The sequence below is a fragment of the Scardinius erythrophthalmus genome, assembly GCF_964197995.2.
Source record: "Scardinius erythrophthalmus genome assembly, chromosome: 4".
In the NCBI taxonomy this organism is placed as follows: domain Eukaryota; kingdom Metazoa; phylum Chordata; class Actinopteri; order Cypriniformes; family Leuciscidae; genus Scardinius; species Scardinius erythrophthalmus.
Genome location: NC_138224.1, coordinates 23116883 through 23140850, shown reverse-complemented (window position 1 = coordinate 23140850; position 23968 = coordinate 23116883). Strand labels below are relative to the sequence as shown.

Here is a 23968-nt window from a genome sequence, read left to right as displayed (position 1 = left end):
TATGATTTAAACCATGCTAGTGCATTTCCCGTAATGCCAACATAATGTTCTAATCTATTTAAAAGAACGTTGTGGTCGATGGTGTCAAATGCAGCACTAAGATCGAGTAACACTAATAGAGAGATACAACCACGATCGGATGATAAGAGCAAATCATTTGTGACTCTAACGAGAGCTGTCTCGGTACTATGGTACGGTCTAAATCCTGACTGGAAATCCTCGCAGATATCATTTCTTTCAAGAAAGGAACACAGTTGTGAGGATACTGCCTTTTCTAATATCTTTGACAGAAAAGGTAGATTCGAGATCGGCCTGTAATTGACTAATTCTGTAGGATCAAGTTGCGTTTTTTTAACAAGCGGTTTAATCATAGCCATCTTAAAGTTTTTTGGTACGTATCCTAGAGACAAAGATGAATTAATCATATTAAGAAGAGGATCTAGGACCTCTGGAAGCATCTCTTTCATTAGCTTAGTTGGTATAGGGTCTAACATACATGTTGTCGATTTAGATGATTTAATGAGTTTAGTAAATTCTTCCTCTCCTATAGCAACGAACAAATCAAATTTTTCCTCAGGGAGACTACAATGCACTGCCTGATGCGATACTGTAGTAGACGGTTGCATAGTTATAATTTTGTCCCTGATATTATCAATCTTATAAGTGAAGAAGTTCATAAAATCATTACTGCTGTGCTGCTTGGAAACTTCTGGGCTTGAAGCTTTATTTTTCGTTAGTTTAGCCACTGTTTCAAATAAAAACCTAGGATTATGTTTATTTTCTTCTAATAAGGTTGAAAAATAAGCAGATCTAGCAGCTTTTAAAGCCTCTCTGTAAGTAATTGAGCTCTCCTTCCATGAAATGTGAAATACTTCTAGTTTTGTTTTCTTCCAGTTGCGCTCCATTTTTCTGGCTGCCCTCTTAAGGGCCCGAGTGTGCTCGTTGTACCACGGCGTTGGACTATTTTCTTTAATCTTCTTTAAGCGCAACGGAGCAACTGTGTCTAAAGTGCTGGAAAAGAGTTAAACGTTTCTGTTGTAATATCTAGTTCTTCTAAGCTATCTGGGATGCTGAGATGATGAAACTGATCAGGAAGATTATTAATAAAGCAATTTTTAGTAGCAGAAGTGATAGGTCTCACATATTTGAAACACGGAGTCGGCTTTGCAGCCTTGGCTAAATGCAAATTACACGAGACTAGGTAATGATCTGAGATGTCATCGCTCTGCTGCAGAATTTCAACGGCATCAACATCTATTCCGTGTGATAATATTAGATCTAGAGTATGATTATGACGATGAGTAGGTCCTGACACGTGTTGTCTAACTCCAATTGAATTTACAATGTCTTTAAATGCCAATCCCAATGCATCTTTTTCATTATCGATGTATATATTAAAATCACCAACAATTAGTACTTTATCTGCAGTCAATATTAATTCTAATAGAAAGTCCGCAAATTCTTTGATAAAGTCTGTATGGTGCCCTGGTGGCCTGTATACAGTAGCCAGTATAAAGATACTGTGTGTCGATTAGTAGACGCCCCAGTTTAAGGTATTGGGTGTCGATTTGTAGACGCCCCAGATAAAGGTATTGGTGTCAATTTGGAGACGCCACAGATAGTAAGATCAATTTGGTGTCGATTTGGAGACGCCCCAGAATAGTTAGGTTTAGGGAAAAATCTACCACATTTTGGCGAGCCCAAGGATCCTCCCTTCATCGGTTGGGGTTTCCGGTCAAGCGGACAAGACTAGATAAGTTCTGATAAAGAGGAACTTTGTTTTATTTCTCATCTTGTATCATTTAATTCTGCCAACTTTGCAGCAGCAGACCCCACACCGACGGAGGAACCATCCCAGACGGGCAAAGAAAAATAACTTTTAGAGTGAGGTAGACCCTAAAGCCAGATCCAGCCTTGACAATATTCTCCACATCTTGCTCTTCGTAAAGCCTCCTCCATACAGCGTGGATGCTGCTAAAGATGAAGATGGGGAAGTTGGACACGTGTCAGGAGCTGGAGGCTCTGCAGGCCTGCTCCAGGAGAAAGAGGAAGTGGAAACGGCGGGCTAAAGTTCAGATGGGGATTCGGGGGTCATCTACAAGGAAGTAAGAAAACTATTAGATGAGGCAATGACACCAGAACTCAAAACACCACTCAAACGTGTGTTTAAAAGAGTCAAAAGAAAAGCAACTGAAAAGCCATCTCTCCCACACCCAATGAAAACTCGGGCAATCTCTGTAGTTGGGGAAAAACCCAAAGAAGCCTGTAACCTGCCTATGCTTCAGTTTCCAGGCGCAGATGGGCCTGTGTGGCTGGAACGGCCATGGGATCTGGAGGAACTACGAAATGTGACAGCTGCCCTTCCAAACCCAGAAAAGGGAGTGGAACGTTTCATAGTCGCAGTAACAAATGTTGATGTGACTTATAAACCCACAGGTCGAGACTGGGCTGCCATTTACAGAGGCAAATTGGGGCTGAAGTGGGATGAAATTCGTGGAGTTGTTCCAGCGGCTGTGTTCAACCCTGCCCTGCAGTGCCTGGACGAAGGAGGAACTGAAACTCAAGAATGGAGAGCTCAGTGGACAGCGATGATTGAAAGACTGAGATTGGCCTTCCCCATCAAACCAGACTGGGCGGCCATCACTAACACAAAACAAGTGAAAGGTGAGGCTGTTACTGCTTATCTTGCACGACTAAAGATGGTTGTTGATGAATGTGCAGGTCTTCCAGAAGGAACTGACAACACTGGAGTTCTAAAACATCACTTCGTCAGCAGCCTACTTCCGGACATTCAGGGAGCTCTGCGACTGACCTTCATTGCATGGGAAGCGCAAGATCTGCAAGTGGTGATGCAACACGCGAAGCATGCCGAGCAGAATGATGAAAAAATGAACACGGAAAAGAACAAATTGCAGACTGCCCAGTATATGTTTTACCAATCTCAGCCAAATACCCGAATGTCAAGAATCAACTATCAACCGCCAAGAAATGGGAAGATGGGAGATAGATGCAGGAACTGCGGAGAGAGAGGACACTGGGCTAAGGATTGTCCAAACAACTACCAACACCACCAACAACGCCAGCAACAGCCGTATTCAAACCACTACCAATATCAACAGCAACAGCCGAGCTATCCGCCAAGAAAGCAGAACTACAGGGAGCAAAGTGCTTCCTCTTTCCCTCCGCCCCCACCGATGTCAACAAGGACTGCATAGGATGAGGGGGGAGACACTCAAACAGCAACTCAACTGATACAACTGACTAAAGACCCAAATTTAAACCCAATGATGACAATATCTGTACAAGGACTTTCAGTTTCGTTTCTAATTGATACCGGAGCTGTGTTTTCAACCCTCATGACCAAGACTCCATCCAGGTTTGACAAATTACCACTTTCTAAACAAACTTGTAAAATGTTTGGTATATCAGGTTTAACACAAATTAATAAATTGTCAATGCCCTTAACAATGATAGATGGGGATAAAACATGTACACACCCATTTCTGATTTCTGAAACATGCCCTTTAAATTTATTAATTTATTATAACATGCCCTTTATGAATTTATTTAAATTCATTAGGAATGACAATAGATGTTTCATTAGAAGGCATAACAGTGATACCGAAGAATGGAAATTTTGCTCAAATGTTTCCAAATTGGTATTATAACTGGGCTATAACTCCTATGTTTGACCCATATTCAGAGTATGAGTTTTTACCAGCAGACCATGAAAAGCCATCTCATTCCATTTCCATACCTCGTGGTTTGTGGGCCCCGAGAGTGAGTATGAGGAAAAATGGTTTAGCAGTTGGGTGAGAAAATAACTCTTGAATATCTTCTAATATCACAGCATTTCTCTGCATTTACTGTAAGGCTAACGCATTCTTAATCTGCTTTCTTTCAACAGTTGCAAGTCTAGCTTCATGTCTCAGTAGGAAAGAAGGGAGGAAGCTCTTGGGCGGAAGTAGGAGTGTGGCTCACGGAGCAGGTTGAGAAAGGGGGTTGGACTTGGAACGATGATGGCTATTATCAAAATGATGCAGGGGTAAGAGCATATTCAACAGTGCAGATGGTAACAGTTCACAGGTTGTGCAGTGAGGAGAGAAAAATAATTCCTGATACAATTGAAAACAATTTTGATTTATTATCAGGAATTCCAGAAACTCTTTGGGCTAAAGATAAATTCGATATTGGTCAGATAAAGAATGCAATGCCTCTCGTTATCACATCAATGACTCAACATAGGCCGTTTAGGCCTCAATATCCTCGCAGCAAAGAAGCTGTAGAAGGAATTTAAAAAGTTCATGGTGTGCTGGTTGAAAAAGGTGCTATTGTGCCTTGCCAAAATTCACCCATAAATTCACCTATACTTCCTGTGAGGAAGGCATCAGGTGAATGGCGTTTTGAGCAAGATTTGAGATTGGTGAATGCAACTATTCAGCCGTGTTCCCCAATCGTACCTAATCCATCTACAATTTTATCTGAAATACCAAACAACGCTACCCATTTCACTGTGATCAATTTGGCAAATGCATTCTTTACAATCCCAGTACATCCAGATAGTCAATATTGGCTGGTGTTTACATTCAAAAATACACAGAATTGCCGCAGGGCTACACAGAATCTCCAACTGTATTTACAGAAGAACTTTCTAGAAATTTGGAAAGTTTTGTCCCACCAATGGGGAGTACATTAATTCAGTATGTTGATGATCTATTAATCTGTCCTCCAGACAAAGCCTCCTGTGAATGTGACACACATGCATTGTTGAATTTCTTGTCAGAAAATGGACATAAAGTGTCTAAAAATAAGTTGCAGTTAGTGAAAGAGGAAGTGAGATATCTTGGCCACCTTATCTCAGCAAATGACCGAGCTTTAGGCCTAGATCGAATTGAGGCGATCCGGAAAATTCCGAAACCAATTACAAAATCACAAATGATGTCATTTCTAGGGGTAACGGGATACTGTCGTCCATGGATCCAAGATTATGCTGAGATTTCAAACCCTCTCCTCATGGCAGCACATGAGGTTAAAAAAATTACTCATCCAGTTACCTGGGCAGACAAGCGTCAACTTGCATTTGAAAAACTAAAGTTATCACTTACTACTGTGCCTAGCCTAGGGTTGGCAGATGTGGAATAACAAATTTAAAGAATCTATTTCAGATATGCTTCCTTACATAAACATCACGGTGAAGATTTCTGATTTTAGCATTTGAGGTTTTAATTTAGATTCCAATGTGGACTGAGAAAGTTTAGCAGCGGTTATGGTGATTATATCAAGAGATTCCGGCCAGTCCTGTTTCTCTAAATTAGTCAATTCCTGAGACTCTCACCCTTTGTCCTTATGCATTTCCTGACCAGTAAGCTTAATGTACAGCTGTGCTTTTGTCTCTGTGATCATGTGAAGGTATGGGTGATACCATCAGGCTGATTGGATTAGCACACGAATGATTCACTGAGAATCTCACCTTTTGTTCTGCAAATGGCTTTCGGACCCAAATGGCTCTTGAAGCCTTATGCTGATTGAATTAGGATTGGCCAGACCCTCAGTCTAGGGTGTTACCTAAACCTGTTACATGCTTTGTTTGAATTTGTCTCCACCTTCAAAAGTCCCTCCTCCTAAAATGCCTATAAGACACCATGTACAGTTATATATTTTAGATTAGGTTGGATTCCTGCAGCCACGTACAGCGGAGTTCTCAATAAAGAATAACTTCTGTTGAACGTGATCCCAACTGTCTCCTGGTCTTGCGTCGATGAAAGAAAACTTTCCAACACAGATTATGCAAAAGTGTTCAAATTATTCGTATCTGAGAAAAAGGGGTTCATGTCTGCCATCCTAACACAACCTTACGGGGACTGCCGCCATCCGGTTGCCTACTATTCAAAACGATTAGACACTGTCGCACAGGGGATTCCACAGTGCCTACGTTCCATAGCCTCTGCAGTTAAAGCAGTAATCGGCATGTTCAGATTTGGTGGCTTTCCATCAGTTAACGGTGTATGTTCCCCACGCAGTACATGCTTGTTAATGCAGTCAAGAACAGCTCATCTCACTGCTGCATGTTCACTGTATTGGCAAAATGTCCTGCTCACAATGTCAAATTTCAGCGAAGAAGCAGTCGAACAACAGGATAGATCATCATCAGTCTGTGTTTACTTTTCCCAGTAGATTTTAGTGCGGCTCTTTGTTGCTAGGAAACTTTGTTTTATTTACTGTGTTTTTACTCTGGTAAACGCGCGCCCGTGTGGCCCGTGTTTGTTTGTGTGTTGTGACTTTTGAGTTTGCTTGTATGGGGCGCCGTTTTTAAAGCGGCTCACGCTGAAAATAACAGCAACATTTTGTCACATTTAGCTTCAAACAATGTTTAAAAAACGGGTATGAATTTTTGACGGTCACTTTTTAGCACATTTAAAACAATATTTGTCAACTTAGAGATATTTTAAATAGTTAAATCTAAATATTAAATGTTAAATCTAAATGCTAAATCTAAATGTTAAATCTAAATATCAAATCTAAATCTAAATGTTAAATCTAAATGTTAAATCTAAATCTAAATGTTGAATCTAAATGTTAAATCTAAATCTAAATGTTGAATCTAATTTTTAAATCTAAATCTAAATGTTTCCGGTGAAACTAAATATTTAACTAATATGCAAATTCAAAATGCCGGTAACCCGAAGTGCCAAAATAAAAGCTGGAGGAGTTCAGTGTGTGTTTATAGAATACAGTACAGAAACTGTTGCATACAATACAGAAACTGTATTTGAAGAGTAGGCTAGTGTCACTTTTATGAAAAGTGCGGGACTTATGACCTGCAGCCATAATAGCCAGCCACGAGGGGGCTCACTTTGACTGAATGTCATGTCATCACTCTGCCATCACTCTCTTCACGAAACTCTACAGTTTCTCCAAATGTGTTTATTATTTTAGGTAGTTATTATCACGATAATCCATGTCCAAGAGTCAATTTCCTCGGATGAGATGGTTTTTATTCGTTATTTGACACTATAAACCATGCTTTACCCATAAGAAATTTTACCATGGTATTTGTACCATGGTACAAATACCATGGTACTAGTACCCCGGTATTTTTGACAGTACCATGGTACATGTACCATGGTATATTGATGGTACCATGGTACACATATGATATGCACCATGGTACATAAACCATGGTATTTTTAATAGTACAATGGGACGTGTACCATGGTATGTACCATGGTATTTGTATCATACCTACAACTGTCAAATGTACATGAATTTAAATATTTAGCTCAGGCAAATAAAAAGACAGTAAACTAAAAAATATTTTTCTCATTTTATTTGATTTTTTCCATAGATTTAGCATGATTGTCTTTTTATGATCTTGGCCGCATTTGACAACTTCTGGCGAATGAATCCCTCAATTTCAGCATCCGACTTTTCTGGGAAGACAGATTTAACTTCACCTAAAGAGAGAAAAGAAGGGAAGAAAAGGAAAGGAGAACAGACACGTTACAGATAGATACATTGACATTAAGTACAAACAGGTACATATACATACATACAGATATTACAGATACAATGACAAACTATTGAGAGTGAAAGAGTAACAGTAAGGGCAACACATACCCACGCCTGCTTTGCAAAATACCTGGTTACCTTAATTTCTTAAGTCTGTATGGCTCACTCAATGTTTTCTAATGTTTTCTAATGTTGTGAAATGATACAACACTACACTACACAGTGCGGCAGGCATTTGTCACTTTTTACGGATGGTACATTACTGACTGTCAAGAAAAAAATACTTACCAACAATCTTTTTTTAACATCTTCACTGGGGAGTGATGGTCGTGTGTCTCCCCCTTGCATGATGACCCAAGCCCAGTCACACTGTGAGATGCCATGAATGCAGTGGTGTACAGGCCATGCATCAGATCGTTTGTATATTATCACTGCTGTGACCTTGATGCAGCGGTCCCTGATTGCCTGTGGAATATCCTAAGAACATAAATTGGTATCACATTGGGTCATATTACCAAAAGCTTGTTATGAAATAGTCGTGTTGGGGTTCAAAGGGGACAACTAAAATAATTTTGTTATCTTCCTATTTATCTCAGATTTCTATTTGCAGAAGTTCCCTGGTCCCACTTTATAGTATACTTCTGTTATTAGTGAATATAACTTACCAGACAGACAGAACGGTCATCCACAGGCAGCTGTGTTCTGGAAGACTGCATACAGCATTTAAAAAGCACAGAAGAATGTATGTTAGCCTACTCACAAGAAACCAACAAGAAGACAGACAGACAAAACAGTAGGGCTGTAATCAACAAAAGAAAATCTTGGTCGACTGAAGTCCTGAAATTTCTGACAGCGTTGCATCACGTGCACCTGCGCAATATCATATCAAATATAAATTTGCATTTGACTTTTTCCCCGTCAAATGCTCTGACAATTAAATAAATAGTATACAGTGTGTGTGATTCAAAACATGGCTAACTATCAATTATTGTGCCAAGGTACTTGTATTCTTGTACTATCTCAATAGGTCGGCCATCAATGATAGTGAGGGGAAGAGGGGCTCTGTTTCCTAAAATCAATAATTAATTCGTTAGTTTTGGATTTCCTACCTGTATTTCCTACTTCTCCGGCAGCAGCTTTCTTCAGAAATGTTGAAGTCGTGGAGCTTTCCCTCTGTTATGGGTTATTTTATTGCTGCTGAAATCACAGAACATTTTTTTTATCAATATTTGTTTACCACTGAGCTAGTTTCAACCAGGTTTCAACCAATTCCTCACTAAATGTAAGTGACGTCACCGATTACATACGTTATTCTCGAGGTCGGACATCCGGGACTTGTGCTCCCATAATGCACTGCGCACGCATAGCAACCACAGCAAAGGGTAAAACAAACAAGCGCCCGCCATTAAGCAACACACGAAGCGGAAGACAAACGAGCACCTAACTCTTTTCCTTTGGTTGCAAATCATGCCGAAAAACTGTTGTGTTGTTGGTTGCAACAACAACAATCTCAACTATCAGATCTGTCACTTTTATTACGAAATTCAGACAACAAATAGCGTTTTGGCGCTTGTAAATGTGACGCGACCATAGACAGTAGATAAGGACGCGACAGATCCCTAGCGGCACGTGAACCAACCGATCTTCTCTACTAGCTGAGACCAGTGGCGGATTTAGCAAATTGGGGGCCCAAGGCGAAGGTATATATGGGGCCCCCCATTCGATCTTTAAAATAGAACGAAAAAAATATTGTACCGACTGAATGGTAGGTAAAGAATAGGCAGGTAAAGCTAATCTACGGGGAAGTAAAGGTTGGAGAGGTGAAAAAAAACCTTCCCCTTTAAACCCTGCATACACTTATTTATACCAAAATGAAGATGGAAAGCAGAGAACACACAGACAGTAGCACTACACAAACTAATAGTTACGATGGAACCCAACAGAGAATAAGGTTTCAGATATCACCTGAAAAATCTTGCATCACAATAAGTTTTGTGATTGTCAAAACATTTTAGTAACTAAACAGAAACATGTTACAATGTTCACATGGTACAATTTCTGCTAAGCTAAATTTTTTTATTATTATTGCTTGACACAAATTTCACGATTTCAATTCAATTCTTGTGATTTGATTCAATATTGACTCATTTGGATAAATATTAGGTACACAAGATAGGCGTTAATTTCTCTCAAGAAAAAAAAACTCACATAATGCTGTAAACATACAGAGAGCCCTATCAGCTGGTAGTATTATTATTTAAGGTTAAAAATATCTCAAATTAAACATATCATTAAAGTTTTTATTGTAATAAAAATGCATTATAAGTAAAAATATATTAAATATGTATAGTACACATATTTAGCAAAATACTCTATATAGCTCTTTTTTTCTAGCCAACAAACCTGCTATAGCCTATATTATGGTCATTAATTGGCTTTCCTGAGGTAAATGTTATGTGACAATTGTTCTCCAGCTGTTTTATTGACCCCTTTCCGCTGTTGAAAAACACTGATTGATCAATATTATGTATGAGGAATTTCGCTAAGTTGAACTGTATCTTTCAACATTGTTCATTCGTTTTTATTTACTATTAGCTAGTTGAGATGATCGGGTCACGTCACATTTACAAGCGCCAAAACAGTATTTATAGTAACTTAAGTGAGTGAGAGGGGGTAAGAGGGACGAACTGGGGAGAAGTGCACTGCATTTGGATCTAAGCAAATCCACGTATATCCATGTGAGTGTGTTAACGTTATCCTCACCTAGAGCCACTTCACAGCTAGCAGCATGTTCATCGCTTTGGACATTGTTCTTCCTGTCTGTATCCCCAACAGTAGCCGTAAAAAAGTTTGTAATCTTTAGGCAGCGTTGCCAAATACTTATCAGTGTCTTTTCGCTTTTTTTTTTATTTGAGCCGCTTGGGAAACTTTTCATTTTCACGTTTAGACCTATGGTTTAGACTCATCTTGCTTCGTCTCTGTTTTTGTACTTCCCAGTCCTCCTGTCACACTGCGTGTTTATCTTTCGCGCCGCGCACAATTACGGGCTAGTCCATTTCATTGTGAAAGTAGGGGGTGTATGTGTAGGTACAGATGACCATTAACTGGAAATTTTAACAACTACTTCAACGTTTCAACGTATTTCTTAAGAATATTAATAAAATGTACCATGCTTTTGAAGCGTTCATGATGATAAGGGGCTTTTTCTTTTCTTTTTTTCTTTTCTTTTTTTGAGGTTGGTTGGGGGCCCCCCTACTACGACCGCTGGTAGGGGGCCCCAAGCAGCCGCCTACCTATGCCTCTATGTTAAGACCGCCACTGGCTGAGACAGTAAATAAACACGAATGAACAATGTTGAAAGATACCATACAACTTACCGAAATGTCTATTTCATCATATCGACCAATCAATCAAACAAAGGGGTCAATAAAACAGCTGGAGAATGTCACATTGCATTTACCTCAGGAAATCCATTTGATGACCATAATATGGCTATGGCACGTAAGTTAGTTGGCTAGAAAAAAAGAGCTAACGTTATAGGGAGTATTTTGCTAAATATGAATAATACTGCCAGCCGATGGGGCTTTCTGTATCATGTTTTCAGCATTAGGCGAGTTGTTTTTTTCTTGATAAAAATTAATGCCTATCTTGCGTAGCCTACCTAATATTTATCCAAATGAGTCAATATTAAATCAAATCCCAATAATTGAATTGAAATAATAAAAAAGCGTAACGTTAGCTAAGCTTACCAGAAATTGTGCCATGTAAACATTGTAACATGTTGTCACTAAACCTAATAAAATTCAGATTAGTTACTAAAATGTTTTGACAATCAAAATACACTTAATGTGATGCATTTTTTTTTTTTTTTACAGACGCTAGGAAACTGTTGATAAGACATTTTGTAATAGAAGAAGATCTGTATTCATATAGCGCCTTTCACAGGTAGTTAGTCACAAATCGCTTAATTACATGAGTGTTTTATTACATTCACTTCTCACCACCAATATACATTCGCATACAAAGATCATTCATCATTAATACAAAGCTAGTCCGTTAGTATCCATAATTGACATAGTCCACAGCAAAACTTCCGTGAATAGATACCTTTTTGATTTGCCTCGGGCTTTGCCATCGGTTTGTTTTACCCTTCGCGGCTTGTTGCTACGCAGGTCACATGATTTGTGACGCAACGCCGACCAAGAGAATGTTTAAAGTTACTTTGTGTAAAATAAATGAGCTCACTTCCAAGGAAAACATATAAACATAAGAGGTGATTAAAAGCCCAAACTTTCATAAACAAAAGCTCAACCGAGTTAACGTTAACTTAACGTTAACAGTTTACCTCTTCTGAAAACGGTTGAGATGCTAACGGACTTTTCCCGAAGACACAAAACCATGTCTATAAAAGTATTCAACAGAAGCGTATCAATTACTGTACAAGTAAGAGAAGTGTCAAGAACAGTTGTGTGTATTATTCTTGTGATTTTAGAGACTAATATCACCTGAAAGTAGTGAAAACAACAGCGAGAGAGAGAGTTTTCCTGCTTACCAGTCACACTGTGGTCCAGCGCCGTTTCCATGGCAACTCTGCGCCGCGGCCGCTCCAGTGTTTGAAAGCGACGTGAAAGTTCAAAGTTCACGCGCACGGCGCACCACGTCAAAATCATGCAGCATTTACAAACATCTAGAATTAACATTACTTAAATAAAAATCTCATTAATATTAAATTATGAATTTAAAACTGATTTTGGAGATCTATGACTCGTTCATTAATTAATTAAAATAAAATATAAATATTTGGCTTAGTTATTATTCATTAGTTATTTTTATTTTTGCTAAAGTATAAGCCTAAAGTGTTAATTCGTCTTACCCCGGGCTTAAAGTAAAAATATGTCTGTACCATGCGACCATGCAAAGTACCATGGTAATATTTGAGGTACCATGGTTATATCTGAGGTAGTATGTACCATGGTAATATCTGTACGGCAGAATGTACCATGGTTATATCTGAGATACTAGGGCATGTACCATGGTAAATCTGAGGTACCATACTATGTACCATAGTAACATACTGTACAGTATACAGTATTTCAGATATTATCATGGTACCATGATAATATCTGAAGTACTATAAAGTATGTACCATGGTTATATCTGAGGTACTATGGTAGGTACCATGGTAAATCTGAGGTACCATACTATGTACCATAGTAACATCTACAGTACCATGCAATGTACCATGGTACCATGATAATATCTGAAGTACTATATAGTATGTACCATGGTTATATGTAAGGTACCATGGTACTACTATGGTATACCATGGTATGTACTATAGTACATCATGGTAAAATTTCTTATGGGTAAACACACACTGACCTCCTCGAGCTTTTATTTTGGCACTTCCGGTTACCGGCATTTTGAATTTGCATATTAGTTAAATATTTAGTTTCACTCGAAACATTTAGATTCAACATTTAGATTTAGATTTAACATTTAGATTTAGATTTAATATTTAGATTTAACATTTAGATTTAATATTTAGATTTAACATTTAGATTTAGATTTAACATTTAGATTTAACATTTAGGTGTAACATTTAATATTTAGATTTAACTATTTAAAATATCTCTAAGTTGACAAATATTGTTGTAAATGTGCTAAAAAGTGCATACCAGTTTTTGAACATTGTTTGAAGCTAAATGTGACAAAAAATTTATTTATTTTAAGCCCTTCAGTGAGCCGCTTCAAATACAGCTCGCTGCATAGGAGGGCGTGGCCAAAGGCAGTTAAAGTGAATTCTACCAAACTGCTAGTAACGTTACTTGTTAGAAGAAGCAGTCGAACAACAGGAGAGATCGTCAGTCTGTGAGTGTTTACTTTTCTCAGTAGATTTTAGCGCGGCTCTTTGTTGCTAGGAAACGTTGTTTTGTTTACTGTATTTTTACGCGCGCCCGTATGGCTTTGTTTGTGTGTCGCGACTTTTGAGTTTCTTGGCTAAATAGGAGGGCGTGTCCTGCTGTATTCAATAACGAGGTATTAATAGGCGTATATAAATTATGTTAGTGCACAGCGGCAGCCCTCATCGTGTGAAGACCGAAGAGTGTTAAGACCAACGACTCTACCTGTCCGACTCCACCGAGCAAGGACACCGACAAGGCACTTGAGTATTGATTTTCTTGTTTTTCCTTTTCTTTTCATCCGATCTTTCTGTTTGTGACCCCTCTTACACTATGTGTTTTCAAATTCATACTATTACTAACATACGCAAATCAAATGTCACACGTCCAATCCTAACAACCTGCGTGTCTTCTAGTACTATAGGGAGAGTGGGGTGAGTTGTGCCAGTTTTTACTCAGAGTGACTTTAAAGTGAGGCCATGGCAGTAATGCCTTCAACTTAAGTAGCCTATGTACATATATTTCAGGATGTGGTGCATCCCTGATAACAATAACTTTGGATCTGAAATAAATTGTTTCAGAAATATAGCTCTTGGGAAAAAAGTGGTCTCATGGCACAACTTGCCCCTGGTGCGGGGGAAGTTGTGCCTTTGGTGGAATACATTGGGGGTAAATTGTGCCAGTGATTTCTGAAGTAAAACAGAACATTTTAATGTTATGAACCGTAATGCTATATGAAAGCAAGATAAATTCAATACAAAATTACTCATTTAAGGTTTATTTAGATATTGTCACCCTGGAATACCATAGCATGTGTTTTTCCTACTATGGTCAATTGCATAGGGATTTTGTATTGTACATAACTCTGGATCACAGTGTCATAGAGACAAGGGGACGGACTCATTTTACTCAGACGACCAATCAGTCTCTCAGGAGGATCATTGTGAAGCTATCAAGCTACACCCTAGCAACCATTTAGAGCACCATAGCAACACAATATATGATATTTGTGACTCATTTCAGGCAAAAAGGCTTTGGCAATAGATGTCTGTTGACATAGCGCTGTCTGTCAATTATGTAACATATAAGAATAAAGTGACTAGGCTAATTTCTAAACATCCTATTGTGACATAGGCCACTTACAAACGGAATAAAACTTCTCTTTAATAACATAGTGCAAACTCAAAACTGAAATCAGTGTTAGCTAAACAAATTAGCAGGCAGGCCTAAGTCAAACAATGATGAGGCATGCCCATCTCCTCACTTCTCAAGATTATCCCCTGTGAGTATGTAGGTGGTCTGGATCTGGCACAACTTAACCCAGGCCCTTTGGCACAAATCACCCCAGACCCACAAGTTTGAAAAACTAGCATGATCCAGCAGTTAAGAGCTAACATCATGCTAACTGTATAGACTCATTGTGTAGCCTACTAAAGCACTAAAACGTGTGAAATGTTTTCAAACTTGTCTATAATTGTTCAGACACTACAATCAAAAAACCTTAAAGGGATACTTCACCTCTGGGAAGATGAATGTGTATTTAAAATAGGTCATTTAAGTAGAAGAAATGTGGAGAAATGTTTTAATTTGGAGCTTTCTAGACTGAGAAAAGCCAGAAAATTTATTTTTGGCTTATGTGGATGAAAGACAACAACTCCCAGAATGCACTTGCTTCGCTGCCTTAGGAGGCCACGCCTACCGGTTAGAGAGCACAGTTGAAAACAACAAGGCTAGCCTAAGTAAGTGATGAGTTTGCGAGGGATTTAGAGACCCAAAATGTCCGGGATTCGGCTTTTGCGTTCTACAGTCGCCATTCATCATGTTTACTGTGGCGAGCAGGACAAGGCTGACGGCCGCGGGAGCACGGCGCGAGGCCGGTGGCTTCATTACTGAGACGCGCCGGGTCTCGCATCTCTCACGGAGGAGCGGGAATTTTCTTGGCAATGGTAAAACGCACATCAACTGATCACTTGTTTAGCGTTCATGTAAACACTACAGTCAGATTCACCGATCGGAATTAATTCAGTTAGATTGAAACGAGAGGTGTGCATGTAAACAATGAATGGCGACCGCAGAACGCAAAAGCCGAATCCCGGACAAGTCCGGGAAAAGGAAGATGGTAACCCCTACTTACTCAGCTTTCTCCTATTATTCAGCTTTCTCCGCAGAACAAGAGCATGCTAGCTTAGCTTCCAAAGAAAGACGGCTGATACTGTGTACATTCTGAGTGAGATCCCACCCTCTATGGGTTGAACACATACGGAACAACGCCATCTACTGGCTGTAGTCTTTAGCCTCTGGACAGAAAATCCTCCGATGACGCAAAATGACGATTTTTGCGTCATCGGAGGATTTTTTCCAGACAAAAAATACATAAATCTCTCCTCTCAGGGGGATATGAGGGGGGAAAGCATGGTAATTCGAAAATACTACAGGTTTTCTACTAATACAAAGCTTAATGCTAAATCCTGAAGTAACCCTTTAATCATAGAAATTTTACTTTGAAAGGGAAAAAACAGTTTTTTGCACTAAAATGTGCTTAACTCTCATGCCATGTGTCTCTCTTCTTTGGAGGACGAGTAAAAGTGATTGCTTTTCAAAATTATGTGGTCACATGACCAATTTCTTCTATGGTTTTCCAGAAACAAGGGTGGAACTACTTCCCCCCCCCCCCCCATTTCTAGTCATTTGGGTCTCAGCCTACTGGCCCTGACTGAGACCTGGATCAGACCAGAGGACACTGCCACACGGCTGCCCTCTCCTCTAACTTCACTTTCTCACACACCGCTCGCCTGACTGGTAGGGGTGGAGGTACTGGTCTGCTCATCTCAAACGATTGGAAACTTGATCATTTACCACCTCTGTGTGACAACAGCTAATTTGAATCACATTCAATTACCATCACCAGCCCTATTAAAATCCATTTTGTAATTGTATATTGTCCTCCAGGGCAGTTTGGCAGTTTCTTGTAGGAGCTTGATGTGCTACTCTCATCCTTTCCCGAAGACGGTATTCCTCTCATAGTTCTTGGAGACTGCACATCCACCTAGAAAAACCTCAGGCTGCTTATTTCCACACTCTGCTTGCCTCATTCGACCTCAAACGAGTATCTACTGCGGCTACTCACAAATCAGGTAATAAATTGGACCTTATTTACACACGCTACTGCTCCACTGGTCACTCGACTGCACACCTCAGATCACTTCCTCCTCAATCTCAACCTCAACCTGCCTCAGAACACAACACACACTCCTCCACAGGTCACCTTTCAGCGAAACCTATGCTCACTCTCACCCTCTCACATATCCACGGTTGCTGATCCGATGGTTGCTGCTCGCATCTCAGCCTGCCTGACAGACATTTCTGGCTGGATGAAGGACCATCACCTTCAACTAAACCTTGCGAATAGGGCTGGGATAAGCGATTATTTTTTAAACGATTAATCTAGCGATTTTTTAATTTAGTTTTTATTTATTTATTTTGTCGATGCATCGATTAATCTAACGATAATTTTTTTCTGTCCGATTCGATTATCTCCCCATTAATTGATTAATAGCAATTTATACATGTTGATTTACATATCTGAATGAAAAAAAACATGAATTTCTTAACATTGCAATATATTTTTATTGCTCTTAAAAATCCAAAGTAAAAGACTATACAAGTGCAAACAAAGTAATGCATTCTTAGTCAGAGGTAGCATTCAATAAAACCTTGAAGCCTTAAACACATAGGCCTAGCTTACTGAAAAAAGTGCACCTTGTAATTCTTCTTTCAGATGAAAATAACAACAACTTGATGTCTAGCATTCAATAATAATAAAAAAAAAGGTCACCCAGAATACTTGTTTAGAGCAATTAATAGAATACAGTAACCAATGTAAACTTGAGGGCTTTAAGCTAACACAAGAGAGTGCTTTTCCAACAAAAAATAAATAAAAATTAACAGCGACAGTGGGAGCCAGCAGCCTGTCATGGCGTCCTTCCTGAACCAACATAATTGACCATTTGTTGAAAACACATAGCCCTAGCTTACTGAAAAAAGTGCATCTTTTAATTCTGCATTCACTTAAAAATAACAACAACGTATAGTAATACACTCTGCCACTCACCTTTTTCTTAAAAAAAATACTAATGTAGTTAACTACAATTTAATAAATGGAACATTATTGTAAAGTGTTACCGATTTGTTATAGACCGATTCAGACGTCTCGTGAGTTCAGTGTCGGACAGATCAGTTGTTTTACCCATTCATTAAAGTGAATGGGTTCAAATGAGTCATTAGTTCGCGAATCGGACGTGTCATTAGTGGATGTGTAGCCTACGGTAGAGACCTGTGCGGGACACAATTTTCAGTCCCGCTCCCGCCCGCTCCCACAGTGTTCAGTCCCGCTCCCGCAAAGATTTGTTATTTTTAGTCCCGCTCCCGCCAGCATCTGTGATATTATGTCCCGCTCCCGCCCGCAAATGCCCGCAAGACGGCAGGCAGGATGTATGTTCACGAACTGTCTCACGAAAGGTCTTGGAAAAAAAATGCGATTTGTGTCCGTTGTATGTTAACACCTTTTGGCATTTATGGCAGCAGGTAAAAGGAAGTTGATTCCCCTCTCCATCATGCACAACCGAAAAAGACTGCCAAATGTCTGATTTGATGTTTCGTGATATTTGTTTTGTAGTAGCCTAAATGTGCCTTTCTTTAGAGAAGTGCTTACATCTGAAGCACTAGAGGTGCTCTTTTCCTCGTCCATGCTGTCTATTTTGAACTTGAAGCTTTCGAATTCGAACACGGAGCAACGTGAAGGAATTGTCTCTAAACAAGTGTGCGTGAGATTAGGCTCCGTCCTACCCTAAACGGCAACATCCAAGTTTAGGCTGCTTAAAACGTTTTTATTGCTGCCAAACAGAATCTCCCTCACAACTACAAAGTATGTACGCTACTTTAATCATTTATATATTTTACTTTACACTCATATTTAATTCGCGGGAGTGCAGCGTATCATCCCGCCCGCCCGCACCCGCAAGTGCACCTTCATCATCCCGCCCGCTCCCGCAATGACCTTTTAAAATTTGTCCCGCGCCGCTCTGTTTTGCGTCGGGTCCCGTGGGTCCCGCGGGACTCCCGTGGGAGTGCAGGACTCTAGCCTACGGCAAGCGTTGTGTGATTATCCTGGCAGTTTATTTTTTAGCACAATTCACACTCTGCGGTAATTCAGGAGAAAAGAAATCTCTGAATGCTCCACGTTAAACTTTGGTCTTCAGCCATTTTTCTATCGTGTCAAATGATTTAGATTAATATGCGCGAGGGATAGAGAGCAAAACAGCGCTCGTGTTGTTTGAAGACGGAGAGTGCGCGCGCTCGGCCGGGGCTCTCTCTATATGTGCCCTGTCAAGCGCAGCATACATCACTCACCGATCAAATAAGGCTTTGGCAGCCGCCAAAGAAAATTCAAAGCAGGAAAACCCGTGGATTGGTTATATAACGTTGGATAGAATGATGGTCCGGCCATCGCGTATCAGCGCACATAATAGGGGTGTAAATCGGACAGTTCATCACGATACGATATGATATCGATTCTCTCAGCCAACGATACGATATTTGCCGATACCTCAAAAAATTCTGCAATACGATTACGATTCGATCCGATTCAGGGCTATATCGATCGATTAATCGATATTTAGATATGTTCACACAACCAGTTACGTTTTTATTAACTCAAATGCAACCAAAATATATAATATGAACGTTTAATTAAACTATTTGAAAATTGAACACCCTCTACCAATTGGGACATTTACAACAGAAGAGGTCATTTGCAAGTACTCCATTCTTGTTCATTTTCATAAAATCATGATTTTTATTATTACTAGTGCAAAATGCCTGTGCAAAATCAGTTTTTGTGTGTGTTTTTAGTAATTGTTGGTTTGGTGTGATTGAATGCTCATTGTTACAATTACACAGCAAAAGTTCAGTGACATTTTTATTTGTGCACGGTAGAAAGCACACAGTGAACTCTGAGAAAACGCTATGCTTGAGTAAACTTATGCTTTGTGAAAAGGCAACTACAAATGATGCCCGTGTAAGAGACTGTGAACGCATTGAATAGGATATGTTTAGTCAGTGAATAGCATAGGCTACTATTACACAGTAGCGATGACGTTAAGCGCACCAGAATGAAATATAATATTCAGAAGTAAACAGCATAGCTAACATATAGATTCAGTTTACATCCACAAATGAATAAGCGTGTCGATTCAGGGAGCAGTGCAAAGTGCCCGTGCAAAATCAGTTTTTGTGTGTGTTTTTTAGTAATTGTTGGTTTCTTGGTAAAGAAAACACATTTTTACTCAAATTAATCCAAATGGATTTATCACGTTCTGGAACCAAACTATAATATTCAGAAGTAAGCAGTGTAGCTGACAGATTGTCAGAATGTTTATTTTTAAACCACAACCTTCTTGGGGCTTCTTTGACCGATACAACCCTCTAATGTCAGAATGTTTATTTTTAAACCACAACCTTTTAAAAATGATATATTTAACGATATCTTTAGCATTTCTCATTCAAAACAACGTCAAACTTGGCACTGCACTTGCTCGTGCCCGTAGCGAGACACCTGTCGAGTTTGAAATCCATCGGACTAACGGTTCGAGAGATATGCGGTTAACAGACACACAGACAGACACACAGACAGACAGACGTTCCTGTAATTTATAGATAGATTGTGCATTCCAAGTAATATCAATCAAACTGCAGCTGGGTTGTTTTGATTAATAACAATAATAACCTAAAAAATACAGGTAAATTACAAAATTAAAGTTAATTGAAAGTATGCTTTAATATGTTAAGTTTTTTTTGTTTTGTTTTTTTAGCAGAGCAGATACATTCACATTTCATCTTTCTGAGTCAAACAAAACCAAGTAATTGCTATGATAAATAATACAACACTTGGTAAATCTTTGTAACGTTAAAGGCACAATATGTATTTTTTTTGCTTTAAAAATATAAAAAATCACTATACCTATGTTATATATTTTTTAAAGTTGTGTATTTACATTATCCCGACAGTTCCAATTAGGCATGTGCCGGAATCAAATTTTCATGCTGCGATTAATTGATTGAGCTTTTATCACGGTATACGGTATTATCACAATATTTTAATTGCTCAAGAGAAATGGATGGATTGGGAGGGGATGTAGAAAAAAAAAAAAACTTGCATCACAATAGGTGTAATTGTGATTGTCAAAACATTTGGTAACTAAACAGAATTTTACACAATTTTCACGATTTCAATTCAATTCTTGGGATTTGATTTCAATCTTGATTCAGTATTGACTCTTTGGATAAATATTAGGTACAGTAGATAAGCCTACATGTTAATTTTTCTCAAGAAAAAATATCTCACATAATGCTGTAAACATACAGTGAGCCCTGTCAGCTTTCATTATAATAGGTTTTCATTATAATAACAATTATGACACAAGTAAAAATATAATACATATGTAATATAGTGCACATATTTAGCGAAATACTCCTCTCTATAGCTATTTTTTCTAGTCAACTAACGTGTTGGTCATTAAATGGCTTTCCTGAGGTAAATGTAACGTTCTGTGACATAATTGTTCACCTGCAGTTTTATTGACCTCTTTCCGTGGTTGAAAAACACTGATTGATCAATATTATGTATGAGGCATGAATACCTTTCTGTAAGTTGTACTGTATCTTTAAATAATAAGTAACATGATCGGTTTGCTTGAACTGAGGCGCTACAGCGATCGGTCACGTCACATTTACAAGCGCCAAAACGGTATTTATTGTCTGAATTTCGTAATAAAATGGACAGAACCTGATAGCTGAGAATTTTTTTCATATCGGAAGTACCCTGCTCTGCCTAGTCTGTCGGTGTCAGTGTACTCTTTGCTCCGTGATTTTTCTCTGCGTGAGAAAATGGATGTGTGGGGCGAGAGCGTGTGAGAAGTGTAAATTGCGTGAGTCTCACGCTGAATGCGTAGAGTTGGCAGCCCTGCTTTTAGAAGGGGGATAAATCCTTTATTTTACTGTCTATGGATAAATCGTCGGCAGCGTTCCTCCTTCCGCCATGCTTCTTTTCCATGTGAGGATTGTTTAGATTAGACTAGAGTGCGCACGGCGCCGCACGCACATTGCTTCTCCATGTGGGGATTGTTTACATCAGAGTGCGCACGTGTTTTGCACAGCATATACGCAATGTTTGTTTAAGCGGTTGATGGAAAATAAGCTAATGCGCGTTCTATAAATATAAATTCTGATCTATTGTTTTTCACGGTATTTTGAAGTGCCCGCGATAACAATATCGTGCATATTCATTACCGCGATTTATCGCATTACCGAATACCGGCACATGTCTAGTTCCAATTAACTTCTAAATCCAGAGAAATTAATATTTTAATTCGAAGACACGGACCGTGTCTTTATTTCCGTTATGTCGCAGTCAATGGCGTCATATCCGCGTTGTCCCTGGTTTCCGCCTATGGTTTCCGCTCGTACTGCCATGGTAACCAGAGCTATGAGCAGAGCTCTCTGATTAACCAAAGCGACAGACGCAGACAACTGTGGAGTTCGCAATGTCTATTTACACGCTGTTGTTGTTTCGTTCAAACATTACGGACCATGGCAAGCAGACTTTGGATAAAAAAGGAGAACTAAAACGAGAATCAATATCAGCGTGGTGTTTTCGAGATGCCGAGAGCTCCCATAGACAGTATATAAACGAGAGCTCCACGTCCGAGACTTCGACCGCTCCTACATGTACTTTATTAAACAGGTGAGCACATTTACATAAAACTAATCAATTTTATATAGTTCAACAATGATAAAATGTTAGAATATGATCTGCATGTTATTCTAATGTTGATCTAGCTTACTGCTAGTCTCAAACAGACAAACTAATGCCTGGCTCACACTACAGGAGTTTTAAAATCCTAACCGATTTTGAAATCTGGTTGAAGCACAAACTTAAGGAGAATCTTTGCAGATTTTTTCCCCCAAATCTTAAACATGCTCACACTACAAGGTTTGAAAATCGCGGTGCACCACACACTACAAAATGTTATTAAGATTATCGTGCCAGAGGAAGCGTCTCACGTGATCACGTGACGCAGCAGATCTGAAGTGTAAAAACATGGAAACATATGGGATATGCATTGCCATGAGACACACACGCATGCACGCACATACACACGCACAGAGACTTTGAACCTACCGGTACTTTGAGTTAAGAGCTTAGATCGGGCCCAAAAAAATCAAGCCCGACCCCTACCCGAGCCCATGCACGTTGTGTCCGAGCCCGGCCCGGCCCGACACAACACAACACAACACATTAACATAACTGTAATTATGAGCCCGAGCCCGATTTAAACCCGACCATTTTTTTAATACGTGGGCCAGGGGCGGTGCGAGATATTTTTTTAACGAGGGGGTGCTAGATAGCATATAAATACTATTGCAAAAATTGTCCACTTAATATTTAATATTCATTCAATCATTTTAATTGTCACAATTAAAGTAGCCTATTCGTTTTATTAAATTGACCAAGCACAACATTCAGCATTCAATCAAATATTAATTAAAGATTTATTATTATTAGGCTAATAATGTTAACATAATATACTATCGTTATTTCGGCATAATATGTGTGCGTGCAACAAGCTAGATGTGCATTTTTAAATCCGGTGATGCGTGCATTGATTTTGAAATCCACGCGCTTTTTAACGCGCTTTTTAGTTTCGGTTTCATTACTGAACATGTAACGTTTGTGCCTGCTGACCACAGCGTAATACTTATTTATTTAGCAATAAATAAATGGAGATAAAAACGCATATCGAGTTGAGTCATTTAAAATTATCTCAAGGGAAATTCCTTCAGCACGACAGCCCTGCTGTCTTTTTGACAGCACTGACGTAATCACAATAAATATCAAACATGTTTGATATGATCGGGGCGAGCCCGATTTGTGTGAGAGCAGATCGGGAGGGGCAAGATTCGATCTGTGAACGCCTCACATTACCAGATAATCTGCGCCGAACATCGGAACCGATCGAGGTCCTCGACAAGATTTTTTCTCAGATTCTCGGGAGGGGTAAATCGGGCATAAATCGGCCTAAAACTCCTGTAGTGTGAGCCAGGCATAACACATACATTTCAACACATTCAAGTGCAGTTTAGTGTGATAGTGTAATGTTAGACCAGGTGAAACAGCGCTGCGTTACCTCACAAGTTTAATTTGTCTAATAAACTGACCTGTGAGTAGTAATTCTGCGTGTAGTTCGGTAGAATGAAATGTCCATATTCCTTTTATATCCGCGGGAGCTTGCGTCACGTGTGGAGCTGATAGCTGTCTCTTAGCAATCCCGAACTGCTTCATATCACAGTCATGATAAAAGCATTGATGTATTCAGTCATCCATAAACATTATTAGATCGGTCGGCTTGACGTTGACGACAACATCCATAATTCTTAGCAAATGCTGCGTCATCAATCTACGCCTTTGTTATTGTAAAGAGGTTAGCGTCCCCTAGTGG

At 39.3% G+C, this 23968-nt stretch overlaps 1 long non-coding RNA gene across 1 annotated transcript; it reads right to left on the bottom strand.

Annotated features, from left to right (window-relative positions):
• Positions 1-7350: 7350 nt before the first annotated feature.
• Positions 7351-8225, bottom strand: LOC308689189. Its single transcript, XR_014029968.1, has 3 exons — positions 8175-8225; positions 7798-7986; positions 7351-7454 (listed from the first exon to the last, which is right to left on the bottom strand). It is a non-coding gene; the product is annotated as an uncharacterized lncRNA (long non-coding RNA).
• Between the last annotated feature and the right edge of the window lie 15743 nt (positions 8226-23968).